Source organism: Saccostrea cucullata, unplaced genomic scaffold, assembly GCF_032062105.1.
Source record: "Saccostrea cucullata isolate Sc308-1 unplaced genomic scaffold, CSIRO_AGI_Scuc_v1 ctg21820, whole genome shotgun sequence".
Taxonomy (NCBI): Eukaryota; Metazoa; Mollusca; class Bivalvia; order Ostreida; family Ostreidae; genus Saccostrea; species Saccostrea cuccullata.
The window spans coordinates 1-6,474 of NW_026935172.1; the positions used below are offsets into that span (position 1 = coordinate 1).

At 31.6% G+C, this 6,474-nt stretch overlaps 1 long non-coding RNA gene across 1 annotated transcript; it reads right to left on the minus strand.

Moving 5' to 3' along the window:
* Positions 1-342: 342 nt before the first annotated feature.
* LOC134242085 (uncharacterized) lies at positions 343-5,505 on the minus strand. The gene is made up of 5 exons (XR_009986801.1): positions 5,423-5,505; positions 2,774-2,880; positions 2,038-2,134; positions 1,287-1,400; positions 343-434 (listed from the first exon to the last, which is right to left on the minus strand). It is a non-coding gene; the product is annotated as an uncharacterized LOC134242085 (long non-coding RNA).
* Between the last annotated feature and the right edge of the window lie 969 nt (positions 5,506-6,474).

The window sequence follows — 6,474 nt, forward strand, 5'->3', positions numbered from 1 at the left end:
CATTGGGAGTTTCTTAGATTGTTCTGTCTGGAGACATAACTTCATTCTAAACTTTTTGACACCCCCTTCCCCAAAAAGCAACTCTTCGTCATTTTTTTTTAATCAATAAAGATGAAATTATCTTGCTTTAAGTCTTGAAAGTTTTGGAATGGCCTCTATAAAACTGAGAGAGAAAAAAAATCAAATTAACTTAATTTTGCTGCAACCCCAATTCAAATTAACTTAATTTTGCTGCAACCGAAATTTTTATTGACTTAAAAGAATCTTTAAGAATTAACAAATGTTGCAAGGTTCAAAATAATTCTCCATTGAAGAGAATGGTTTTTTGTTCTGTATTTTTTTTTGGATTAAATAATGCATACCTTCTGGACAGAGGAACCTATGACAGGTCTGTCGGTTGCTGGGATAGGGGTGGTCTTTGTTTCTATACCAAACTGAAAACATATAGTCAGCTCTTAATGTTACAATAATACAACTTTATTTCTAATAACATACTGTGAAATCACAAATTTTCATGGGGGTAAATTTTCATTGTTTTCCAGGTATGAAGAGACCCATGAATTCATGTCCACCACGAAATGTAAAATTTTACATGCATAAGTACTCAGTAATTCATCATCCACGAAATAAAATCCCCATGAACCAAGAGATTTTTCTCAAACCATGAAAATTTGACCCCATGAAAATATGTGATTTTACAGTAATTTAATAGATAATGGCAAAAAAAGACATACCATAAGTAAAAGTGCCTAACGATGATGTTTTTAATATCATTAAATAATCACAGGACTATCTGGGTAACAGAATGATGTTTTAAAAACAGTAATTAACACTTTATGAATTGACCAATTACCCCTGCGATCTCAAGCTGGAGAGCTATATATAATTACCAAATATTCTTAATTATAAGATGAGTAAAAAACACTAAATAAATATCTATGCAGCAGTTACCTTCTAAAAAAAGGAATTTTAAGGAAACTGCGTTCAAATTTACATATAATTAATTTTTTCTGACTAACCAATTACAGATTTTCTAACCGATTAGCATTGTTCCGACCGATTAATCGATTAACCAGTTATGAATTGCCAATCTCTGTCATTTTGTAATTTTAAAATTTCATGACGGATATGAATTTGTTGGTCTCTTTATATCATGAAAGCAACAAAAATTAACCCTTTGTGAAAATATCTGATTTTACAAAGCTAGAGATTTAATAGAAAACTAGGGATCACAATGTATGATTCTGTTAATGCGACATAGGGAAGCATTATTTAATTGCACTCACCACCCGTGATGTTTAATCCTGTGTTGGCTGTCTGTTTATTCTGGTCAGTACCGGTGTGGATTGGATATGAGGCTGTAATTTATCTGTAGTGGACAGCTGGACATAACCAAAGTCCTATGTCAAAGAATTATGAAAACTACAGTCTGTATATATATATAGAGAGAACAAGGGCACTGCAAAGCAGAGCATCGATATCCTGTCATAAAGGTCATATCTATAAATCAAGGCAGCATTTGACATCAATCTTGTCATTTTTGTTTTGCACAGAATTAACTCACTCATCCAGAAATATTTACATTTCCAATGTCGTTGTCAGAGATAAAATTACAAAGCGTAAAGCTACTGCTTCATTGATTGGCATGATTAAAAAAACTTGTACGGGGTGGGACAGATAGAAACAGAAGTGTCGGGCTTGTAGCACGTGGATTTGCTGAATCAAAAGAATGTAAATATAAGGAATAATTGTCAGATTTTTTTTGTTTCATGACGATGATCAATCAATTAATTTGCATGATAATTCTATGCATAAAGGTCGAAGGTGTTTATGCAAATAATCATGCAAGCCAATCGATTGGTCACATCATGAAACCAAAAAATTAGACAGTTATTCCTTAAACAAACACACATAACTGCATGACTATATCCCCTTCATTTCGGTTGTAAGGGAATAATAATATTTAAATTTTTCCATATCACATTTTATACCAGCCCAAGAAACCAATAGCAGACAAGGGGCCTTTACATAACTCACCAGAAATTCATTGAGAACCTCTAGAATCAGGAGCAGATTTTCTTGTAACGATTCCTCCGAAACCACGCCACAAAAATCTTTGAAGACATGATACAATCTATAAAATAGTAAGGGACATGGATAAATGAAAATATCAAATATAAATTCCATGAATTGTAACATCAGTCATTGGTTGGTGTAAAATGTATAGAGGGAAATTGATTTAGCAATATATACAAAATACTGAATTCAGAATAAGAGCCAGTTTCAATACAACTATACCCCACTTGATTCTACGTTATGATCAAAGTTTATCAAATACTGTAAAATCACATATTTTTGAGGAGTCAAATTTTTGTGGTTTAAGGTAAATATATTGGTTCATGGGGATTTGATTACGTGGTTGAAGAATTGTTCTCTAGTAATATATGTGAAAAATTGCATTTCGTGGTGGACATAAATTCGTTGGTCGCATCATACCTTGAATACAATGAAAATTTAACCCCCATGAAAATAAGTGATTTCACAGTATACATCTTTGCATCTATACTGTTTAAGCAAAATTTTTGTTGGGGTATTTTTTTTCTAATTTCTCATCCAAAAAGACCTCATATACATGTATTCTATTCAATATTCACTCTTATTAAAATTTTGTGTGTGATTTAAATTTATTAATAATTGTTAACAAAATTTTTCTGCTTTAATTTACAGTAAGTTGTTTTCATTATCCTCCATCAAACCCCTTTAAAAACCTTACCTAGTTAGAACCTCTACGATAAGAATTGGTGACGTTTCCTTGCTTGTTGTGGCAACGAAAAACAATTTGTCCCGCCTGATGAAATGAAAGCGTATGTTTCCTTCAGTCTGTAAATTATTAGAAATATAAATATATCCAGGATGTGAGAGAACAAAAAAATTATATGCAGTTTAACTTCAACATCTTCAACACTGATATCTCAATAACCAAAGATTTTAGGTGATTTTTACAAATTTTTACCCCTGATATCTCAATACCTCTGATGTCTTTTTCTTGGTCCCATCGAGTTCATTGGATAACAAAGATAACAAGGTCTGACTGTACTTATTACACTGATTACATTTGACAATTTTTATTATTATCCTTCAGATATACAGTCAGTCTGATTGGTTTAGAGCATGTCACATGAGGTGGATAATTCGTGATGTCTCCCTCACATGCAGGGTGACAACTGTTGTCATCCTTCAGATGACAATGAAGTAGCTTAAGCGAGCGTGCACAGTTACAACTGTGTTGTCGCCCTTTGGATGAAATTACAGTGGTTAAAGTGAGATAATTCTTATTTTTTTATACAATAATGGACTGTTAAGAAGGGAAAGACTTCACCAATTATCAGGTCTGAGTAGGGTTGTCACCCTCAGGCGCTTGCGCCCGAGGGTGATAACCCTACTCAGACCTGATAAACAGTCCATAATTGTATATTGATATTCTAGAAATGCTATCTTGTTTAATTATTACTGTACTTGGGTCATTTTCAAAAAAAGTCCACTTTTTTGTCTTTTGATCAGAGAAATAGGAAAAACATTTTTTAGAGTTAAAGTTTTTTTCCCATTAGTTAATATACATGGTCATACAGCTTATAAGTTATTTTATGATCATCTCCGAGGTGTTTTATAAAAAATATTCTATGCATTCCGAGTAAAATTTAACAGTAAAACCATGTCACATTAACAAAAATTTTATAACGTGCTTATTTAAATGATAGGGAAAATATTACCATGTGAAGATATGTACAAATTTTGCACCTCATATTAATTGAATTTATTTACAAATTAATTTAATATGATTGTTTTACCTATGCCGCCCACTAAATACTAGTATTGTGCATTTAACATTCAGGAAGTGACATGTCCCTCCAGTTTATGTCATTCCTGTTACCAAACAGAAAATGTTAAAATAAAAGTTATCTCACTTTCCTAGGAACTGTTTTCATGATCCACAATATATCATCATTTTCTGTTGTCTCAAGTTTTTGAGCGCCATGATTTGAAAGTGAGTAAAGAAAGGGTTCAAAGGTCGATAAGTTTGTCTTATTGGTAGAGTATAATGAAAATACGTCCTATCTGTTACCTTCTTAATATGCAAGTACTCTTTAAATTGTTTATTCTCCTAAAGCAATTAGATTAACTAAGCTACAAAGAAATTGTTTCAATGTCTCGATGATGCAAAAAGTGTACATTATACTAAATAAGGGGTGATTTATATGAGAAACGTCCATCCTGTTACTGTCATTTCTGTTACCATTAATATGGTAACAGTAAGGAAAACTGGACTTCATATCTTGAGTTTTAACAATAAAAACAATTACTTTTATTTTTCTAAGTAATATAAGTTTAATAACACATGTTAAAAAACTTCGTAAATCATATTGAAATATGTTAGTGCTTCAAATAGTGCCATTACTACTTAAACATGCACTCTTATAACAGAATGGACAGAAATTGTAACAGGAGGGACAAATTATCCTGGTATTTATATACCGATTTAATTTTTATCATTTGTTTTTCTTAAAATTATGAAAAATTCTTAGTTTTGCAACAGCACAGAGTACCTTTAATAAACAAAATTTGAAGTGATAAATATTTTAATAGCACTTTACAATTAAATTTCGTAACAGGATGGACATAAATGTCTTTTATTGTCTCGAATTTGCCAGATTTGACAAAATCGTGTTTTTATTCTACATTTATTTCTCTTTTCCTAACCAATAAAGTTTAAAAAAGGTCAATTTTTATTTAAAATGTAGATTTCATGGTCCATCCTGTTACACTGTTTTGTCCATCCTGTTACTGTTTTGTCCTTCCTGTTACCCAAATCCTTACTGTTACCAGTATATTTTCCTAGTTTAAATTGCTTGGCAGAGCACCTGTTTAAATAACTTTCTGTAACTGTTTATTTTAATCACAAAAATAATGTACAAGAATGTTTTTTTTCAACTATAGCATATAAATATTCAGCAATAAGGCTTTTCATGAAGAAAACCCCATAGATTTTGCTTCTGTTTGGTATATGGTAGTTTGACATGCTTTTAAACGCTCATATATTAAATGAATGTCAAACATCTTGGCATTCAATGATATTTTTTTCATTTTTTGACGATATACAAAAGATTATTTGATAAAAAATTTTGAAATAGAGTTTTTCAGCTCTTTTTATGAAAGTAACAGGAAGGACATTAAAATTTAAATGACTAAGATAAAATGTCAATATTTTTTAAAAGAAATATTTTCTTTTATGCAATGCAGTAGATTTTAGGAGTTGATTACTATATTATTCAAATAAAGTTGAAAAAATCATAGTAAAACCACTTTCATTTTTCAAAAATACGTAATTCAAAAAATGGACTTTTTTTGAAAATGACCCACTTACAAAATATGGTAGTGTTAGATGCTCCCCTGACCTAAGTTTCTGAAGAAAAACATCTTTAGAAGAAGTATCATTGGCCAATGTATCTTATAGTGAGTTAAGATCAATCAATATAAAAAGACTTCCCTTTATCATATTACTAGTATATCTTTTCCTTGATTCTATACTCTCAAAACTGAATAACACATAAAATGTCCTACAGGTATCTTGATTTAAAGCTATGTATAGTGGCAGTTAAAAAAGAAGAAATAGTGTCCCAGTTGAATGCTAAATAAAAAAAAAATGTTATTAAAGCAGTGAACATGATTGGTGAAAGAAATGTGTCCACCATTTTTGTTCGGATTCTTGCTATATCTGCAGACCCCTATATATTGGGCAGAACTATATTCAGTGTAATCAGTTGGCACCAGTGTAGACGGACGTATGCTATACAGCACTCGGTAGCAACAATAATAACGTAATAAATACTTTGTCTAATGCAGGAAAGTATAAAATACCAAAGAAACTTACAATTAAAGTGAGCGCAGCGAGCATTGCTAGCTCTAATGACAAAGCCTGGACGAAGAGAAAATTTTTTTCAGCAGAAAATTGGATCTACAATGTATCACTTCGTACACAACCTCTAAAGCAACGTTCTTGTGAGTATAACAACAAAAAGTTAAACGAATAATAAATTTGCCTTCAGTTAATGAATTTAAAATTGCAGAAAAATAGTCAATAAAACGGTTCTTCATTAAAATCAGCCCTGTCAAGGCTTCGGTTTGGTAAAGCAAGATACGACCTAATGACATGTTGTCATTGTCTTAGATGCATGGAATGTCATGTGCATTTGATGAGCCCGAACTTAATGAAAACTGAATCTGTGCTCGCCCTAACGGTCACACCTTCAACATATTAGTTGTACAGATCCGTGCAGTATACAAACAAACATGAACACGGCCTTACACGGGTCACTATGACAATATCGCAGTCAGGTGTAACAAATCTGAAGAGTATGCCCTTATGTTGATGTATCGTATATAATTATATCTAAAATGGTGTATGTCTATTGACGA